The sequence below is a fragment of the Lissotriton vulgaris genome, chromosome 6 (genome assembly GCF_964263255.1).
Source record: "Lissotriton vulgaris chromosome 6, aLisVul1.2, whole genome shotgun sequence".
NCBI classification, from domain to species: Eukaryota; Metazoa; Chordata; class Amphibia; order Caudata; family Salamandridae; genus Lissotriton; species Lissotriton vulgaris.
Window position 1 is genome coordinate 1042745543 of NC_141694.1, and position 20031 is coordinate 1042765573.

A 20031-nucleotide genomic window follows, 5' to 3' on the forward strand; every position below is an offset into this window, starting at 1 on the left:
CTAAAGGTCCTATGGAAAATTGCATGGGGAAAACAAGTTTTGGGACCCCCCTTTTTTCTCGGGCCCCACTTGATGAATCACCCCCAAACTATCAGGGAAGGAGCGGAGCTAAGCAGGCCATTTTCTTGGAGAATTTCATGAAGATTCGTCCACCAGCGCTAAAGGTATTCTAAATAGAATGTTGTGGACTTCTTATGAAAGCTACGTACTAACTATATATTATATATATATATATATATATCCAAAAAACGTTCTCCGTGCGTTTCGCCAGCCTGTCTTCTCCCAATGCATTTCGGTCTCATCAGTAGACCTTTCTCAAGGGGGCCGGTTACATCATTTGGGCGGAGGGCGTGCAGCATATAAGTCCTTGCGTGTTTCTTGCAGTCCCTCAGTGGGCGTCACTGGTGATTTTGTTGGGGTGGATGCCCCCTAGTAGGCGCCGCAGTCTGTGAAAACAGTGAGGTGTGCTGGTCGTTGTAGTCCGCCCCTCCTTACATCCCGTGGGGGAATGATGCAATGAAGCCATGTTCTTTTTCGCACGAACACCCTCACCTCAAAGACCTATTTTAGAGGTGTTCAAGGGCCAATCCAGGGTCCGGTCCCTGGCAGCTTCCCCTGCCCGGGCATTGCTTGCGCAGTCAAAGGTTGTGGTCCGTGGTGGGCAGGTGTGGGAAGCTCCTTTGTGGCGGTGCGTCCTCTGCGGCTGGACCCGCCGCTTTATATCGCACAGAATTCTTTCAAAGAAAGAAGGTGAGTCGCACAACTGGGGGTGACGGAAGGCTTTTATTCCGTGTGCGTTTCGCCAGCCTGTCTTCTACCAATGCATTTCGGTCTCATCAGTAGACCTTTCTCAAGGGGGCCGGTTACATCATGTGGGCGGAGGGCGTGCAGCATATAAGTCCTTGCGTGTTTCTTGCAGTCCCTCAGTGGGCGTCACTGGTGATTTTGTTGGGGTGGATGCCCCCTAGTGGGCGCTGCAGCCAGTGAAAACAGTGAGGTGTGCTGGTCTTTGTAGTCCGCCCGTCCTTACATCCCATGGGGGAATGATGCAATGAAGCCATGTTCTTTTTCGCACGAACACCCTCACCTCAAAGACCTATTTTAGAGGTGTTCAAGGGCCAATCCAGGGTATGGTCCCCGGCGGCTTCCCCTGCCCGGGCATTGCTTGCGCAGACAAAGGTTGTGGTCCATGGTGGGCAGGTGTGGGAAGCTCCTTTGTAGCGGTGCGTCCTCTGCGTCTCGACCCGCAGAGGACGCACCGCTATATATTACCTACTGGCGGTCGCCAGTAGGTAGTTATAGTTAGGATTTTTTTCAATGCAAAATCTCAAAATTCTATTGTGAATAACTTTGGCGCCGGTTGCCGAATCTGCCTGAAAATTTCCTCAAATTTGCCTCGCGGAGCTCTTGTCCTTCCTAGAAAGTTTGGGGGGGATTCGTCAAGCGGGGGCTGAGATAAAAGGGGGGTCCCAAAACGTGTTTGCCCCATGTTAATTTCCATAGGGCGGTTGACCTCACTTTTAGCCCGAACGGCTGAATGGATTTCCGCCAAACTTGGCAAAATTGTAGGGACTGGTAGCCCGATGTGCCTTTGCTATGTCTCAAGATATGTGCTCCAGTGGTTTTTGAGTAATTTAGGTTCAAAAAAATATATATATATCTATGGCAGCGCCCCCGGTACGCACTCCGGGGAGCGCTCTGGGCGCGCAACGCGAGGTGCGCACAGAAAGCTGATTGGCTCTCGGGTGTCTGTAAACATTCGAAACATTCCGGAGCGGCCGCCATCTTGTGTCTCGGTAGGATCGAGACACAAGAGGTGGGAAAAAAAGGGGGAAATGACCATAAGGGGGCAGAGTAGACCCCCCCTAACCCCCTAGATTTGCGCGGTGGGAGCGCCCGGTACGCGCAGCGAGAAGCAAACTTGGGAGCGGACCATGGGGAAAAAAGAATGACAGAGTTTTTAAAAAATGTAGCCTTTTTTTTATAAATTGGAGGTAGTTCTAAAAAGAACAGTTTTTTTTCTTCTTTTTGTTGTTTTATATTTTTTTATTGTTTTTTTGAACATTTTTAACTTTTTGGGGGTTTTCTGAACAGTTTTATATTTGTTTTGTATTTTTCATGGGGAGAAACGAAAACAATCTTTTTGGCCTCAATATTCTTGACAGGATATCTTTTTCCACACAATATTTTTTCTCTGATATTTTTGAGCGTATGGGGTAAGGCTCCAAAGACTAGAGAACACCTCTAATCACATCTTAACTTGGTAATAATATTCTGGTGTTAAATTAAAATTTCTTTCATTTATGTACTTTCAAAAGTGCTTTTACATCTGGAGTTACAATAAAGTCCTCTCCTTGAATTTCCACACTGTCACAAGTGTTTGTGGGACTGCAATTAGATTACACATTTGCCTCCCTGGCATTTTGGCGCGATTATCAATATTTGCTGGGCTGGTGTTAGAATAGTGAATCTACTCCCCTTGAATATATGCACTTCCCTTCATTTTTTTGTGGGAGTGGAGTTGAGAGAATAAATCTTATCACCAGCCCCACCCCCTGAGACTTTGCGCTATCCTCAATGTTTGTAGAGGTTGCGTTGGAATACTAATTGAGACCAGTAATATTTAACACACTTTCCCCATTGTTTAGGGGACTGTAGTCAAAATAGTAAATCTGTCTCCTCCCAATTTATGTACTATTTAAAATCTTTGTGCGATTGGAGGGAGAAAAGTAATTCTGCTCTCCTAAATCTTTGCATGTGCCCCCATAGTTGGGGGACTGAATATAAATTTACTTTTCCTGATGTTTGTGTTGCTGATTTAGAATAATAATTGAAATGCCCAATAATTCATGTACTTTCCACAATATTTGTGGGACTAGAGTTAGAACAGTTAGGATATCTCTAGAATTTAGATACTTTCCCCAAAGAGTTACAAGGACATAGTCACAAATGCATTTTTGATTAGATGAAGTAATACTCCACTAGTACCACTTTCCGTAGTCACACATGCTATTAAAAAATCTCTAACTAGAAATCTATCCATCCTCTCTTTAACGGGTGGAGATCTCTGCCACAACTGTGGAGATTTTTACATATGGTTGTATACATTTCTGTAGTAGATGTGGGAGAAACTAGAGAGAGTGGATGAAAAGTGAGGAATATTAGTTCTAAATGGATAGGGTTTTGGGAAATGTAAGTAGGGATTTAGGGAGGAATATGCAAATAATAAAACAAACCTGAAAAGAATAATAAAATTGTTATTTACAATAGTTACTACTAAATCAAATACATTAGTACTACTGACGAAGTATGCTCAAATCTACCACAGCCAAGTCTTGGAGAAAATCAAAGCATACTTTTTGGATCAAGATCTAGCTTTCTGCGGTACCATGGTAAAAAAGTAAACAAGCATTTGAAATGCAACAGGTCTCGCATTTACATGAGTTTGAGCGATTAGCATTGTAAATGGCAACACCTTTTATTTATGTCTTGGCAAACAGGCGTGTCCCCTTTTGTTAACTGCCCTCTTCAATGTATTAATTTGGACTTTGTTCTTGCACTGTTGGTGAATATGACCCTCAAAGTGGACCGTCTCTCAAGTGTTCACTTTGTAAATGTTCTGTCATCAGGTGCATATTAATGTTTAGCATACCTGTCAGTGGAGGGTGGCAAGTTAGTGCGAATCCACTGAAGAACAGTAGGCATCAAGTATTCGCTAAAAAACACAGAAATCCAACAAGGTTCGCCAGTATCTCTTCTTTGCTATTTGGAGCATCCCAATCTGTCTCTCTACAAAATAGAGAGGAAATAATAAACATATAAATAAAATTAACATCTTCATTAACAAAGGGTAAGTGAAGGCCATGTTGCAGAAGTGGACTATGCTCAACATCCCACATAGGGGAGAGGTCTGGTGCAGCGGCATGAGCAGCTGACCATGGATCGCTGGGGTCATTTTTCTATCCCCAGCGGCTGCTCAGCTCAGCATCATATGACTCTGGGTAATAGCTGCCTTAATCTACCCAACGTCCCAGAGTGCCTTGACACCCTTAAGGGGGTAATATGTTTTTGCTTTACAAACATGAATTATTATTTATTGCTCTCAACCACCCAGTGGGGTAGGGGAAAATGGTGCATCCCTCCTTGAGAAGAGTGCCCCCTGGGTCTCCTACATCTCACAGCTATTTCTCTGAGTGTGTTACATTACAGACAGACACATTCATTTCTCAGGCATGGGGAGATTAAGCGATTTGCCCAGAATCACATAATGCTTGAGTTTTCTCCTAGGACTTGAATCTGGTTCCCCTGCTTCAAGGTGGTCCGCTTTCGCCTTTACGCCACATCCACATAGTCATAGTCAAATTCTTTATTCGGTTATTCATGCAAAAACAACCATAAAAGCACAATTTGATAAAAACACAAATAAAATCATTTATCTAAAAGCCACATATCCAGAGTTTACAATCACCGTTAATCAAATACAGCAATAACAATAGTTCTGAGCATTTAACCCTCCATGCTATTTCTAAATTTTATGGCTAATTTTAAAAAACCTATTACAAATAAAGTGCATTCGTGAGTTAGCAGCTGTAAATAACAAAGTGCAGGTCTAACCTGGTTAAAATTCAGTTTTTTAAGAAGAGGCTTAAGATAAAACCTCCAAGGTGTATCATAAAAGGGACAGATAAATAAAAAGTGCACCAGATCCTGCGGAGACACGTTGTCGCAGCCACAGGGTGGTAGCACTTGACCTCAGTGGCTGCCTTTTGGAACAGCTAGCAATAGGTGGAAGAAGTCCAGACGGAACCTAGTTAACAAAAAACTATCATAGCCCGACATCGGCCAGGACAAATAGGGTTCCATACTTGGTGTGGATTTCAGAACAACGTAATTCCGGACACTGCATTTATTTAATTCCACCTCCTCACGGTACAAATGCGGTGAGAGGGAAATAAATGGCCTCACAAACTCTACATCAGCTGTAATAATAGAGTCGGGGTTAACAAAGAGCTCTCGGCGCCCCAATCTGGAGAAGCAAACCTTTAGATATTTTAACCACGGGATTTTAAGCATATTATTCCAACACTCTCAGGAGTTGGTGATTTAAAGGCAGATCTTTATTTAGCAAACATTTTAGCCAGCAAATTAGTGGTCGTAATGCTATGGTATCGCTTAGAAAGGGAGTACCTAATTCTTCATGCACTATAAAGCTGGCAGTTCCCCTAGGAACCCCCAGCAGCTGTTTCAGAAAATTGTTTTCTGCCACTACAAGGTCATTAACTGCTGTGTGCCCCCATAACTCATTTCCATAACAGCCTATCGCCACGCTCTTGGGCTTATAAATTTTTATTGGCGCAGAAATTGGGCGTTTGCCCATTTTCCTGGAAAAATTAAAAATGGCTGCATTTGCCCAAGTCATCTCCCCCCTTTTCCTTTTGACTGCAGGCCCCCATTTGAACTGATTGTTGAACAAGACACCCAGATATGAAAAGATTTTTGTGGTAGGAATCTTCTCCCGTTAACATGAAATGAGAACGTCTTCTTGTATACTTTCCCCACATTCATTACAAAAGATTTTGTGTTGTTAATGGCAAGATCTCGGGATTTCATAAAACTATAAAAGGTGTCAAGTACAGATTGAAGCCCTTTTGCGGTCCTACCCAACAAAATGGCGTCATCCCCATAAAGTAAAACAGGTAACCCTTTGCGCCCAACATAAGGGTAGTCTGCACCTGTATTTAAAAGATTCTCCTCCAGATTTTTAATATATAAATTAAAAAGAAACGGGGCCAAGATACAGCCCTGTCTGACAGCCCGGTGTACTCCAAAGTCCCTGGGTACCTTTAGATCCTGGGAGTACCGTACAGTGGCCCGGGTGTCTGATGTAAATCCACCAGTAAATTAACAAGGTTTTGCTCCACACCTATGTTGCCCATGGCCTCCCAAAGCTTAGCCCGGTTAGCACACTCTAAGGCTGAGGAGAGGTCATAAAGGCCATATGAATTGTAACCCGACGTGCCAAAGTATATTTCCCCAGGACCATATACAAATTGAAGCACTGTGAAATGGTGGAGTGGCCTGGCCGGAAGCCATATTGAATCGGGGAGATTTTATTGTGCTCTTCTGCCCAGGCTATTAATCTATTCTGGATTACACCACCCGCTACTTTGAACACAGAGTCAATTAAAGATATTGGTCTGTAACAGGACGTGTTGTTACGGTCCCCCTTTTTAAAAACTGGAACTATCGTGGAGACCCCCCATGACCTTGGGCATCCGTGATCAGCGGCTGCATTAAGCACAGCGGTAAGAACAGGTGCCCACAGCGATACCCGTGATTTGAATAGGTCCGGGGGCAGGCCATCGGGCCCTGGGGCTTTGTTACTTGATAAGCCCTTAATTCCCTTTTCAACCTCGCGAATGGAAAAGCACAGAGGTTTAACTCCTAAAACACCTTTTTTAGATACTGGCTGTGGCATGTTACTATTAAAAATAGATCTAAAGTGAGAAACCCACTCTTCTTCTGTTATATTGGTGCCCACAGTGGAATCGCCTGATGATTCAAACAGGGGTTTATTTAAAATTTCGCAAAACTCCACATATTTCCGAGAATTTTGGGGTCTAACACATTTTCCCAGATGGATGCTTTCACTTCTGTTTTACGTTTGACCAAACCCTTAATATAGCTGAGGCGTAACACCCGGATTTGTGACAGATCCCTAGATCTGGCCTTTAGAGCCACCTTTAAATCACGACTTGCCTTAGAGCAAGAGTGATCAAACCACTTTGGGTCGCTACGAACCTGACCTGAAGAGTGTACGGTTAACATTGCCCCAACTTTCGAAACAATACCATCAAAAGCTGAGAGAATCTCCTGGGCTGAGGGTACTGGGGACACGCAAAGTGACAACTCGGCGTCACATGTGTTATTAATCTTATCATACAGTTGGTCCGAGTTCACCAGTGCCCACTTTAAATGTCGTTTACCGTCTTTACATTTTAAAGCCCCACCGTCTATCCTCTTCTCTCATAGTTTTAGCATCTTACCTCCCAGTTGAATACAAACTGGATTGTGATCACTAAGTTGGTTCTCTTGACTTTTAAAACCTGATATAGAGGAGCCGAGGACACTGGAGAGAGGTATATGGTCAATATAGGATCCCCCCGGTATTGCCTTTGTATGTGGGTACTTTATGAAGGGTACGGTCATCTACCAGAGACATAGCTGAGGTTAGATCAAATTCATTCAAGAATTTGTTCAGCAAGTTGCCCCGGCGAGTGTGATCAAAGTGGAAGCCTCTTAGTCTGTGACAACCCAGTAAGCCGGTTGCAGTATTTGCTGGGTTCCCACAGGGGTGTACATTAAGGTCCCCTGCAATAAGGATGTGAGGTGAGAGGCTCTCCAAGTTATTCCTGAAAAAATTACCTAGGTCAGCAAGCCTGCAATCCCCTTTTTGGTTTACAGCGTTATAAAAATTGATCAAGGTTAATGATTCTTTCCCGCTTTTAACCATCAATACTTGAATGTCATTATTACAAAAGGAATACTTTTTGACAGTACATGTTAGTGCTAAATCGATATACACAGCCAATCCCCCTTTAGCTCTGCCGCTCCTTGACGGCTCGGATGGTACAAAGAAGCTTTTATACCCTTCTATGAATACATTGTTGCCTACCAACCAGGTCTCTTGCAGGCATATCACTGAAAAAGATCTTATAAAAGCTAACCAAGTCAGGTCATTGATTTTACCCGCTAAACCAGAAATATTCCATGAGATTACGTTATAACTCGAGACCGACAATTCTACTGGGTCCGGAACTCGATCCCCTATAGCTTTCCTTAGTGGAGCAACAGGACTGTTTTCGATACTATCCCCTACGACTATTTTCAAAACAGAATCATTATTCCGCTCAATTATTAACACTTGAGTAGGTTCACAGGTTTGTACGGGAGAGACATTAGCTGGACCTTTGTAATTCATAAATTCATTATCTGCCATCAAATGCCCTGGTTGTTTCTCAGTCTTATCTGCTTCCCCAGAGATATCAACTAACAGTAGTTTTGAACTGACCCTTTGGGTAAGAACGGAGCGCAAAGCTACCTGTGCCTGTTCCCTGTTTGCAACGCTATCTTGTAGTTCTAGGGAATTATCGATTGCTGATGTCGGGGTCTTTACACAGAGTCAATCCACTTCCTCAAGGCCTTCCTGTAAGTGGAAGGCATCAAATCGGTTGTAAATAGGTACCCTATATTGGTTGTCGTAATAATCATGATACCTACTTTCTTGTGTGTAATTAGGACGCATATTGCCTTGAGCCATAAATTGGTTGTCATGGTGATCGTAATACCTACTCTGATGTGTGTAATTTGAAAACATATCTCTTTGGGCCATGAGAGGTGGTGGATAAAAATAACTAAGATCTACTGTTTGGATCCTGCTTTCTAAGTCACCTTCCCTCCAACCACTAATATAATTTACTACACGCCTGTCTTTAAAATTTAAAATCACCTTCCTTGTCCTTTTTCCTCTGTCCCATCCAGTTTTATCTTCTAACATGAAGTATTTGGCCGTTTAGAGATGAGGGAATGGGACTGTGTCTGGTTAGCCAATGACTAACCTTGTTTTTTAGTTCACGATAATTTTCCATCTTCCCCTCGCCTAGAATTGGTACTCCTATCATGACCACAATGAAGGGGTGGGATTCGGGTGGTAAATCAATGCGTGTAAACTTATTGGCTGGCCTTGATCTTTTAGGTTGCTCCTGCTGGCTATTACTATTATTATTATTAGTCAGACTCTCAGTTGCCCACTCGCTCTCATCCCACCCGTTTGTTATTTCCGATCCTACAGCTCTAGACTGAGCACTAAGAGGAGCTGTCTCATCTCTACTCCCACCTGTGTTCTTTTGAGAGTCCTTTGATGGCTCCTTATGCCCTTTGTCTAATAATATCGGTGGTTGTAGCTGTTTAACCATCTTGTGTGTGCCTGATGCAGCATCTGGTATCTTCTTGTTATTTAAAGGGTTCACTGGATTATCATTTGTTTTATGTTGGATCTGTGTTTGAGGAGTTTTAACAAAATTCATCAGGATTTCATTGTTCTGCTGTTGAACTCCTTCTATCTTCTCCAGTTTCACCCCTATCGTTTTTACTCTTTCATACAAGGGGAGCATAAGAGACTTCATTAGATGTTCCATTCTTAATATAAGGGTCTCCACACAAGTGTTGTTATCACTTGCCTGGTTAGTCAAATCAGTATCAACAGTGCAATGGGCTGTGGTTCCCTGGGTAGCTATTGTCTGTATTTGGCCTACAGGTATAATAGTTTGTGCTGCCCTGTTGATGACCCTCTGTACGGGGCTCACATTTTTCCCCTGTCTAGATCTAGATTTGTGCTTCACAGCTTTCAATATTGCCCTACGTTTATTTGCGACCCTCACCCTTCTTCTGGAAGGCGATTTACCTGTATTCCCTCTCCCTCGCATGCTGTTATTTGTGGAGGTCGCTTTATCAGATGCGATACTAACTTCATTAGTAATACAAGCATCCGACTCTTCTGCTCCATCTAACGCTATAGTAAGTATGGGGAGTTCTGCATTTATTTGCATATTAGGGGTCAATGACAGCCTGCTTTCCCGGTTAGCGAAATCAGGAGGAGGGGTTTTGTATGGTAGAATTAGCTGGTTATTCTCTTTTTCTGGAAAACCTGCAAATGAATCCATAAGGATAGAATCCTGTGAGTACGCCGTGATGTCAGAGGTAAGAAGGCCCGCATGGGTGGCAGGTCTTTCAGACACTTGGTGGCAACTAACTGGAACAAACTGCCTAAGGACCTGCGTTTGGAACCTGATGAGGCCAGATTTCGGGCAAAACTAAAAACCCATCTTTATAGCAAATAATGGCCCGTGCTGTTTTTGTGCTCCCTGTCATCTGCCTACTCCCACTTTTAGCGCGTGGACACGCCGGTGTGCGTAAGCGCAGCGCTTAATAAATGTCCCAATAATAATAATTTACGTTTGTGTTTATGCCCTGAATTGACTGAATGGAAAGGCACATACTTGGGGGTAGTGAAAGGTGCCTCTCCGTGCTCTCTATCGCATTGGCAACAAATCCTATGGTCTTTTGGAGCATTCTGTCAATTGCGGTGAGACTTGGGAGTGGTGTGGTGACTTGTGGCTTTTTTCTAGAAGTAGACCGAGTCGACATTGGTGTACTGTTAGTCTTACTCATCATTTTTTTCCTTGGCGCAGCTATGAATGAACTATACTACACTATACCCCACTTAACACTAATTATCATACAATCAGAGTACACCGACTTGCTTTTAAAAAAATGAAAGGAAAAAGGGATACCTATAGCAGGTACTTAAGCATAAACGAATGTGTGGGGTAAAAGTCACCATAACCACAGTTCCAAGAGGCATGAAGACTAAGGAGGGTGGCCCAGTCCAGTCTCCGTCAGGCCTCAGAGGGCCACAGAGGGCCCGCCCTTTGCCCGGGCTTAGCCCGGCGATCACCCGCGCGCGTCCCGCGAGGAGGGAGATGAAACGTCTTTTTCTAGCGCCTCCTAGCGCGTTTGGAGGCGTGGGCAAGCTGAGGCTCCTGGGTAATGTAATGCACAGTTCCCCCCGCTCTGCGGCTACATCTGGTGACCTGCGGCGCTTGCGGCGGGGGGGAACGGCACAGGGCAGCAGGGCAGAGTGACAGCAGCAGACTCCCGGCAAGGAAAGCAGCAAAGGAAAGGTCCTGGACGTTCGGCGTAAAGAAGGTGAGTTTTTCGTTTCTGACAACCCACTCGCCTGTAGGTGAAACGCCTTTTTCTAGCGCCTCTGGGCGCGTTTGGAGGCGTGGGCAAGCTGAGGCTCCTCGGTAATGTAGTGCACAGTTCCCCCCGCTCTGAGGCTGCACCTGGTGACCTGTGGCACTTGCGGCTGGGGGGAAACGGCACAGGGCAGCAGGGCAGAGTGACAGCAGCAGACTCCCGGCAAGGAAAGCAGCAAGGGAAAGGTCCTGGATGTTCGGCGTAAAGAAGGTGAGTTTCTCGTTTCTGGCAACCCACTCGCCTGTAGGTGAAACGCCTTTTTCTAGTGCCTCCGGGTGCGTTTGGAGGCGTGGGCAAGCTGAGGCTCCTGGGTAATGTAGTGCACAGTTCCCCCCGCTCTGCGGCTGCGCCTGGTGACCTGCGGCGCTTGCGGCGGGCGGGATTGGCACAGGGCAGCAGGGCAGAGTGACAGCAGCAGACTCCCGGCAAGGAAAGCAGCAAAGGAAAGGTCCTGGACGTTCGGCGTAAAGAAGGTGAGTTTCTCGTTTCTGGTATCCAGTCGTCAGTCTCAACCCCATAGGTCCCTGAGTGTTGTGTGTTGATACACAATGGACGCCATTGCACATTTTTGTATTAATACCGACAAATATTATGTGAGAACACCCCAAATGGGAGCAAATGACAGAAGTGTGTTTGGGTTGTACTGGGTTGAAATCTTAAAGTCTATCTGCTCATGAAGCAAGGCGCAGCAAGTGTGTAGCGGTAGATTCAAGAAATATACTGTTGTGTTGTAAAATTATTTTTAGAGCTGTGTATTCTCCTAGTGATTTCCAATTTAACGAATAGTTAAGCCTAGAGTCAATATTATCCTAAGTTGTTTATCCAGGCCAGTAAAAATAGGATTTAATTCGGGTTGGCACGAGCATGATTGTAGCATGTAAACATCCCTTCCATGTGCAACGGCTCCATATTTTATGCAAGCTCTTTAATGGGAGTCTTATTTTAAAGCCACTGTGTTGTGTCCGATAATGTTTACCTAGACGTTTCCGCCTAGAGACTGCTTTTAAACTAGGATCAGTGAAAAAAAGTGGGCCAGTCGTAATGATAGAGGGGTTGTCTAAAGTTTGGCTTCTAGGCACTATGTGCTGTGCGGGTATCTGAAAGAAATGTGCGCCTCCCGATTTCCCCATCATAGAGGCGTTCCTGAAAACTGAAACCAAGGAGTAAAGCTGGGCACTTTCCTTAAAAAACAAGCATTTGCAATGCAATTGGACTCGCATTTATGCAAGATCTATTGCATTGCAAACAGGACTGCAGGCGGATGGGGCAGGGGGGCGAGATGGCACGGGCAGAGGGAGTGGTTGTGCAAGAAGGCACCGACAATGGGAGTGTGAGCGGGAGGGGAGCGAGAAGCCACGGGCAACAGGAGTGCGGGGTAGGGGGGAGAAGGAAAGGACAACGGAAGTGCGAACAGGGGAAGGGGAAAAAAGTGCTCTAAATATCAAGTACCATACATAGTAACACTCGAAGTAAAGGAGCCAATAGCCATGGGAGGGTAAAAATGATGATTGTCCTTAATAAGGCGGGACTAACCAGCCTCATAATCAATCAAAAGACAGAATTTACGAAGGACAAAGACAGAAGCCAATGAAAAATATGGACGGAGAGTAAGGGCAGCTTGTCTCCTCTACTCTACTACTGCATGCCCGGCAGAGCGAGCAGCGCATGTGCGCTGCAGCTAAAGCTCGACTAAAACATGGACTTCATTAGATTTTAATTAGTATTGCCCTGGGATAGGCCACGGCCTAGGCAGTGATCCTTTAGTAATTTGAAAAGGGGAGGGGACAAGTGTTTACCCCAAGCCATCTAATGGTCTCAGAGAACCCATCCCCGTGGCCTGAAATAAGTATCATTATTTTGAGAGGTGGTGTAGGGGCCCCGCTCCCTAGGCCATGTTATGGCACTGGAGACCCAATCCCTTAAAGCCCATCATACTGCACAATATATTGGGAGATGGCTTGGTCCCCTTCTCCAAGCTGTGTTATGCCCCGGGGAGCCCATACTCTGGAACCGACTGAAAACAGTGTCCCGGGAACGGCTTCCTTCTCTCCTGCAAGCAGGGAACATGGGATTACTCTCTTTTGGCGGTAGCAGAATGTGTTCCCTTTTTTCTTTTTCTTTTTTTTCCATGGGCTTTAATTTCCTTTTTTTTTTTTCTTTATTACGTTTTATATTTGGCAGCAGCAGAGAAAAGACAAAACAGCGATAAGAAAAAAGAAAACAGTAATACAGTTCAGGTCCATAATATCACAAAGTTGACAAAACAATAGATCAATTGCTATAAACCATAAGAGAGGAGAGATACAGAAAAAAAAGAACACAGCACAAATGAGAGCTAAAAGCAAAATACATCTCAAAATCCTATCCAATTAGCAATTGGAGACCACAGGTTGCGACCAAATGTCTTCTTACTTATACCCTTCAGTTTATTTAATGTAGTTTCAAGATAGTACATAGATAAAAGCTTATTTCGCCACAAGAAGAAATTAGGTGGTTCTTCATCAAGCCAGCCTGATGTTATGCAAAAACAAAAAGCAGACATACATATGAACACAAATGCAATGTCTGTATCCGAGGTCAAGTTAGCCACATTTTCTTCGCAACCAAGCAAAACCATAGATGCTGTTAATTTGACTAAGATGGACAACTCAACTGTAAGAAAGTGCTCAACATCAGCAATAAATCTCGCCGATTTCGGACAGTCAAAAAACATGTGCACAGCATCGGCCCCATTTAGATTGCAACGACTACAATTTGTCCCACGCCCTACACTCCATTTAGCTAACTTCCCAGGTGCACAGTAAAGCCCGAAGACAGACATAAAATGCTGGCTGATGAGTGATCCATTCAACAAAACATTTCTAGCAATTACTAAGCTTCTCTCTATATGTACGCATTGAATGTTCAATTTATTCTGCCATTTAATCGCTACAGCCTCTGGATCATCCTCCCTCTTTTCCAAGATTAGTTGATACAAAGGCCCAATTCTTCGCCGCTGCTTAATCGCTTCTAAGATTTCAATGTTCCTCAGAAAAATTGAAGATTGTGATAACTTCTGTAAACAAAAACTACGTACCTGAAGGTATTTAAAAAAATCAGAGCGAGGTATATGATAAGTGTTCATTAAATAATCAAATGATACAAAATCCTTCTCTATAAATAGATACCCCAATTTCTTAACGCCTAAATTATTCCACCTATACATTACCCCATCCTGGAATAACGCTGGCAAAAAAGAGCAATTCTGCAAAGGTGTATACTTCGTTAAGTTAGTGCTAAGCCGAAATTTTCTCTTTTAATAGATCGCCAAATAAAAAGAGCTGTATCCAATATCTTGAATTTGGTCTTTTTATAATAACTCGGCTATATAATCCGGTTTAAGCACTGTTTTGCCTGCGTACCCAGGAGCATTTCATAGATCGATGGGGTCAGAAAGTCCTCTAGATGATCTTCCGGCAATAAAAGTACACCCATGTATTGCATTTTTGTCATCCAATGATAAAATTGAAAGTTTGGGATGCCCCACCCCCTCTATCTCGAGATAACTCACAACTTTTCAACGCTCTCCTGGCCCTGCGGTACTCCCATAGAAATCTAGAGCACATTCTTTCTAAACGGGCAAAATAGCCAGACGGAATTAACAACGGTATGGCACGAAATATATATAAAAATTTAGGAAAAATGAGCATTTTTATCAAATTGCTTCGAACTAGTAAAGAAAGCTTCAAATTATTAACCCTTTCTAAAATTCTATTAGAGGATGCTATTACAGGGTCTAAATTAATAGGAATAATATCCTCAATGGTAGCAGTGATTTTAATCCCAAGGTATGTGGCCTCTTTATCTATCTTCATATTCTCTGGACGCCCTGCCACTGAGTGTATAAGCTGAGTTTTATCAATATTTAACTTATAACCAGAGAAACTACCAAATTCCTCCGCTGATTTTACGATATTAGGTAGTGCCGTATTAAGTTCCGCTGTTACCTCGGCGATATCATCGGCATAGGCGCAGACTTTTAATTCCCAACCATTTATCTGCACTGGTTTAATTGCAGGATTCCTTTCCAGATTTCTGATAAAAGGATCAATATATAAAGCGAACAGCGAGGGGGAGCAGGGGCAACCCTGTCTCGTCCCCCTTGCTATCCGCACCAACCCCGACAATGAACCTGAAATCCGAATGACCGCAGTAGGTTGAGAATAAAGTGTTCTTATCGCCTTAATAAACTCCCCGGGGATCCCCATCTTCTCTACCACCGACCACAAAAAAGCCCAGGTGACCCTGTTGGACGCTTTTTCAGCATCCAACAGGGCCATCCCGACCGTAGAGCAGGTCCCCTGCGCCCAATTCAGCAAAGATATTATTCGCCTGATATGGTCCGTGGTACCTCTGCCCTGTATAAAACCATGTTGTCTTATAGAGACAATCCCTGTCATTAGGTCATTTAACCGGTTCGCGATAAGCTTCGAATAGATTTTGCTATCGGTATTCAGTAAAGAAATTGGCCTATAAGACCCCATCTCTTCTGGATTTTTTCCTTTCTTTTTAAAGACAACGATTATTGCTTCCGCCCATGACCGCGGAGCTCTCCCCTCAAAAGCTTGATGACACATATCCACAAATTCTTTTTTGAGTTGGATTCTAAAAGTTCTATAAAATTCCAACGGGATATTATCTGGCCCTGTGGCCTTACCCAGGGCTAACCCTAAAATCGCTGTCTTTATCTTTTCCCATTCAGGAGGTGGCAAGAGATTCAATCGCTGAGCCTCCGATAAAGTTAATGAACTTGTTTCCTTTAAATATTCACTCGGTTCAGCGGGGTCCCCTTCCTCACTGTAAAGTCGTTGATAGAACTCTTGGAAGTCCGCCAGAATCCCTCCTTTAGTCTCCTGCATAGCCCCCTTTAGATCCCTAATTTTCAGAATATCATTATATACCTGTTTCTCCCTTGCTCTCTTTGCTAGCAGTCTGCCAGTTTTTTCCCCAAACTCATATGCTGTTTCGTTATATTGGGAATAATTAATGGCGATTAAATCAGCTATTTTAGAGTAAGCATTAGCTCTTTTAATCGAGAGATCCTTTTGGGCCAGTTTACTCAAGTCAGATTCCACTCCTTGCCTTAACACCTCTGCCAACTTCTCCTCAGCTCTTGTAATTTCATCAAAATCCTTCCATTGCTCAATTAGAAGTTGCTTGCGCTTAAACCCAGAGTAATTAAGAGTCTCCCCATGGACCACAGCTTTAAATGTATCCCAAACCATTTCCTGGGTTGCCGTGCCTTTATTGAAAGTGAAAAATTCCTCTACTACTTTAGACATATATTGACAATACTGTGCATCCAGTAATAATTTGCACTCAAAAGACCATCGTGGGGATTCTATTTTACCCTCCATTTCAACATTCAATTCCAATACTACCAGGTTGTGATCAGAGATTAGTTTGGGATGGATCTGAATTTTGGCCTGTATTAAAAAGACATGTGAAATAAAAAAATAATCCAGCCTGACAAATTTTTGGTGGGGAGCAGAAAAATACATAAACCCTGGGTCATTCGGGTTCTTCTCATGCCAAACATCATAGAGGCCATGCTCCAGAAGTAACCCCCGTAAAGCAGTGTATCCAAGTTTTTTCGTGCCAATGTATACTGAGTTAGATCTTATAACAGCCCCTGCCTCCACATTAACATTGCAATCTCCACACAATAAAACTGTGGTAATCCATTGTGCCAATTCTAAGTTAATAAAATTAAATACTTCTGGATCATCTAGATTTAGGCCATATATATTGCAGAGTGTGAACCCTTGCCGTCCCACCTTAAATTCCGCCATCACCCATCTTCCCCATTTGTCTGCAGCCGACTTTATACAATCCACCTACCCCCTCTTTTTCAATATCGCTACCCCTCTTTTAACTCCGGATTGTTTGGAGCAGACTACCAGCTCCATCCCCATGTTCTGTAAATATTCTCTATTAGCCCATGCAATGTGGGTTTCCTGTAAGCAAAGTATATCTATACCCAATATCTGTATAATCTTCGCGAACACTTGTCGTTTTCCGGGGTCATTAACATCACATACATTTAGTGTACAAATCTTAATCTTTCTGGCCATCGAAGTTTGATTTATCTTATCATTCTTATACCTCTTACTTTAATAAAAAATCTCTCAGCATGTGTTGTGCATATTAACAGAAACAAATTTAAGTCCCCTGTCGCTCTAATTTTCACCCCATCACCTAAAACCCGTGCCCCCCCTTATCCCCCTTTTCCCCCGCCCCTTCTATCCTGCCCTTCCCTCCCCCCTCCCAACCTTCCCATCACATGAGGCCCAAGGACCATAAGTCCCTGCAATGATGGAGTACCGTGTCCTCCCCCCCACGAACCCCTAAGACCAAAACTTTATCCTACCTACAGAGGAAATAGAATCACAAACAAAGAAGAAAAAAATACAGAAGAACCATATAACCAACAGCCGATCTCTAGGGCCAGCTACATGGATATATAAATTATATAACCATTATTATTCTATCTCTACGTTCTACAAGGTTTCCAAAAACTCTTTCGCCTGAATTTCTGACTGGAAAAACCTGGTTTGACCTTTAAACATGACCTTGAGTTTCGCCGGATTCTGAAGGTATACAACAGCCCCTTTCTTTTGAGAATCCGGAATTAGCTGCCTTAAATGCCACCTCTTAGAGACTGTTGCCTGACAGAAATCCGGCCTAACAAAGAAATTACACCCCTTGGCTTTTGCTTTCTTGTCTGGTCTAGCCAGGTCATAGATGTATTCACGCGCTAGAAAGTTATTGAAGCACACTAATATCGCCCTTGGAAGGTTCTCTTGTCCTTGACGAGGTTTCCTCACATTGAAAGGAAACCTATGTGCCCTCTGTACTTCTCGTGTCCATTCCCACGTAGTCAATTTCGGGAAGGCTTCTTTCAGCAGTTCTGCAATGAACTTACGCGGATTTGTACCTTCCAATCCCTCCGGAATCCCAAGAAAGCGCAGGTTATGTCTGCGGGCATGTTTTTCAAGTTCACTCAACTTATTAGTCAAATCATCACGGTGTGCCTTAATACTCTCCAGCTCTTCTTTCTGTGCTGCGGCATAGTCTTCGAGTACAGATATACGCGCTTCTGTAACTCTGTCTGCAGTTTCTACTCCTAATTTTATCGCCCGCCTTACTGCATTTTTCACTTTGCTACATGTGGCCTGCACACGAGTGATTTCTACTTTACTCTTGGCTCTGTGGCCCATCATAGTTTCATATATCATGACAAGGGTAATTTCCTGCGGCGGTGATGTTTCAGAAGCGCTTGGCTCTACCCTTCTCGTTTCACTCAACGTTTGCCTCTCCTCTAGCGTTTCCCCTATTACCGAGCCAGACGCTTGAGGATGATCTAGTTTGTGTTGTTGCTTTTCTTTTTTCCTCTTAGTTCTATTCTTTATAGTAGAGGCGCTACAATTAGGCGATATCCTGCTTTCCCCCGTTGACTAATCCCCGCTACTAACATCACTCACGTCATCCACCCAATCCTCTTCAGACGATTTTTCAGAGAGTGAGTAAATATTTTCGCCAGACTCTGGCACTGACAAGGTTCCCTGTGAGCCGAGCTCATTTTCCAATAGATTGAAGTGAGTCACTACAACATCAGTGTCTCTTAATGCTTCATCTCCCAAGGCATCACCTTCAACAATATCCTGTTCCTGTTCCTGAGGCTCTTGAGATTGTACATTGTTTTGTACTGTATCAGGAATGTCTATACTCTCTGAAGGTACCTCCTCCTGCTGCACCAGGGAGCCTGGTATTGTTAATAAGTTTGTGACTGATGCCCCACTTTCTACTGTTGCTGCTGTTTCCACTAAACAATCTTAATTCCGAGCACTTTGCCGCTCAAACATGGCAGGGAGAGTCAAGCTTTGAGTCCCTTTCTTCAAAGAACGTGTAGCCACAGAGCCCTTTCCTTTTTCCACTATTTTTTTTCCCGGGCTCCCGAAATGTTAACAGTGCTGCTATTAGCTAAATCAGTGACTGGCTCTAAGACATTCTCAGGCTCTCTTACACCCCCGCTGCTCACCTGTTCAATATTTTCCACCGTACCTGAGTCCTTAGTTTTATCACTCCGTGTGGTCACCTTGACAGTCCTTTCAACAGCACATTTAAATTTTCCATGCTTGCCCCCGTACCTGGCTCCTTATTTCTATCCCCATGTGTGGTTAATTTCACCGCCGAAGACTCCCTCCCTTTCCCTGCTCCTTTTGCCAGCATTTTCTTGTTTTTTGTGGCCCCACCTCCTCGGAAACGAACTACCCGGCTTTGAAGTCCGCCAAACAAAAGCAGAAGGGGACACATCCAGAGTGGCGCCCTGCGCCAAAACGTAATTAAGTCACTCGGCATTTGTGAGTTATCCAATTGATACAAAGTTTACTCACTTTATCCGCTTTGTATCCACTTTGTATCTCTGGAGCAAGGGCAGCGCTCAGTCCGTGCAACTCTCCCAACACCCGAATCAAGCCTCTAGCCCACCGGACCTCCGAACGCAACCACAAATTCCTCCAAATCAGTCCACCTCCTCAGACCGCATCAAAACGCCGTTCAGCCCGCATAGCTCGCTCCGCACCTGAATCGAGCTTTCAAATTTCCCTGGGCTCTGAGCGCGACCTCAGAATCAGCCGCGTCAATCCGCCACCTCTGACCGCCTCGAGCAGCTTCCGCTCCACTCTACCAGCGGCTTCCTCTGGCTCAGTCAGTCAGCGTTCACCACCAAGGCGAGTCAGCTCCGGTGAGTCTCCACCAAACCGCGCCTTGCGTTGATCTGTTCTGCACCGCTGTTCGTCCAGCGTTTGGTCCGGGGACGGGAGGGGAGGAGAGAGCTGCTCACACAGCCCACGCCACGGACACCCTCTTGCCTCTCACACAGCCCAGCAGAATGTGTTCCCACCAGCAGAAGCATATCATTAAAGCTGGCTCCCTCTGGCACCCAGGATAGGTGTTGGATGGAGAACCGGTGGGTCGCCGGGCCTCGGGCCATCCTCTGTGGTCCCCAATGTGATCAATATTGTTTTTGAGTGCCCAGGATGGGACCAGGGCACCCTAACCAAAAAAAAGATATGACCGGCTCCCACTAATGGGCCAACAAGGGTTCGGGGGGGGGGTCTTGGCCCTCACACTCAGCCCCTAACATGCAATGCAGTGCTCAAGGTAGGA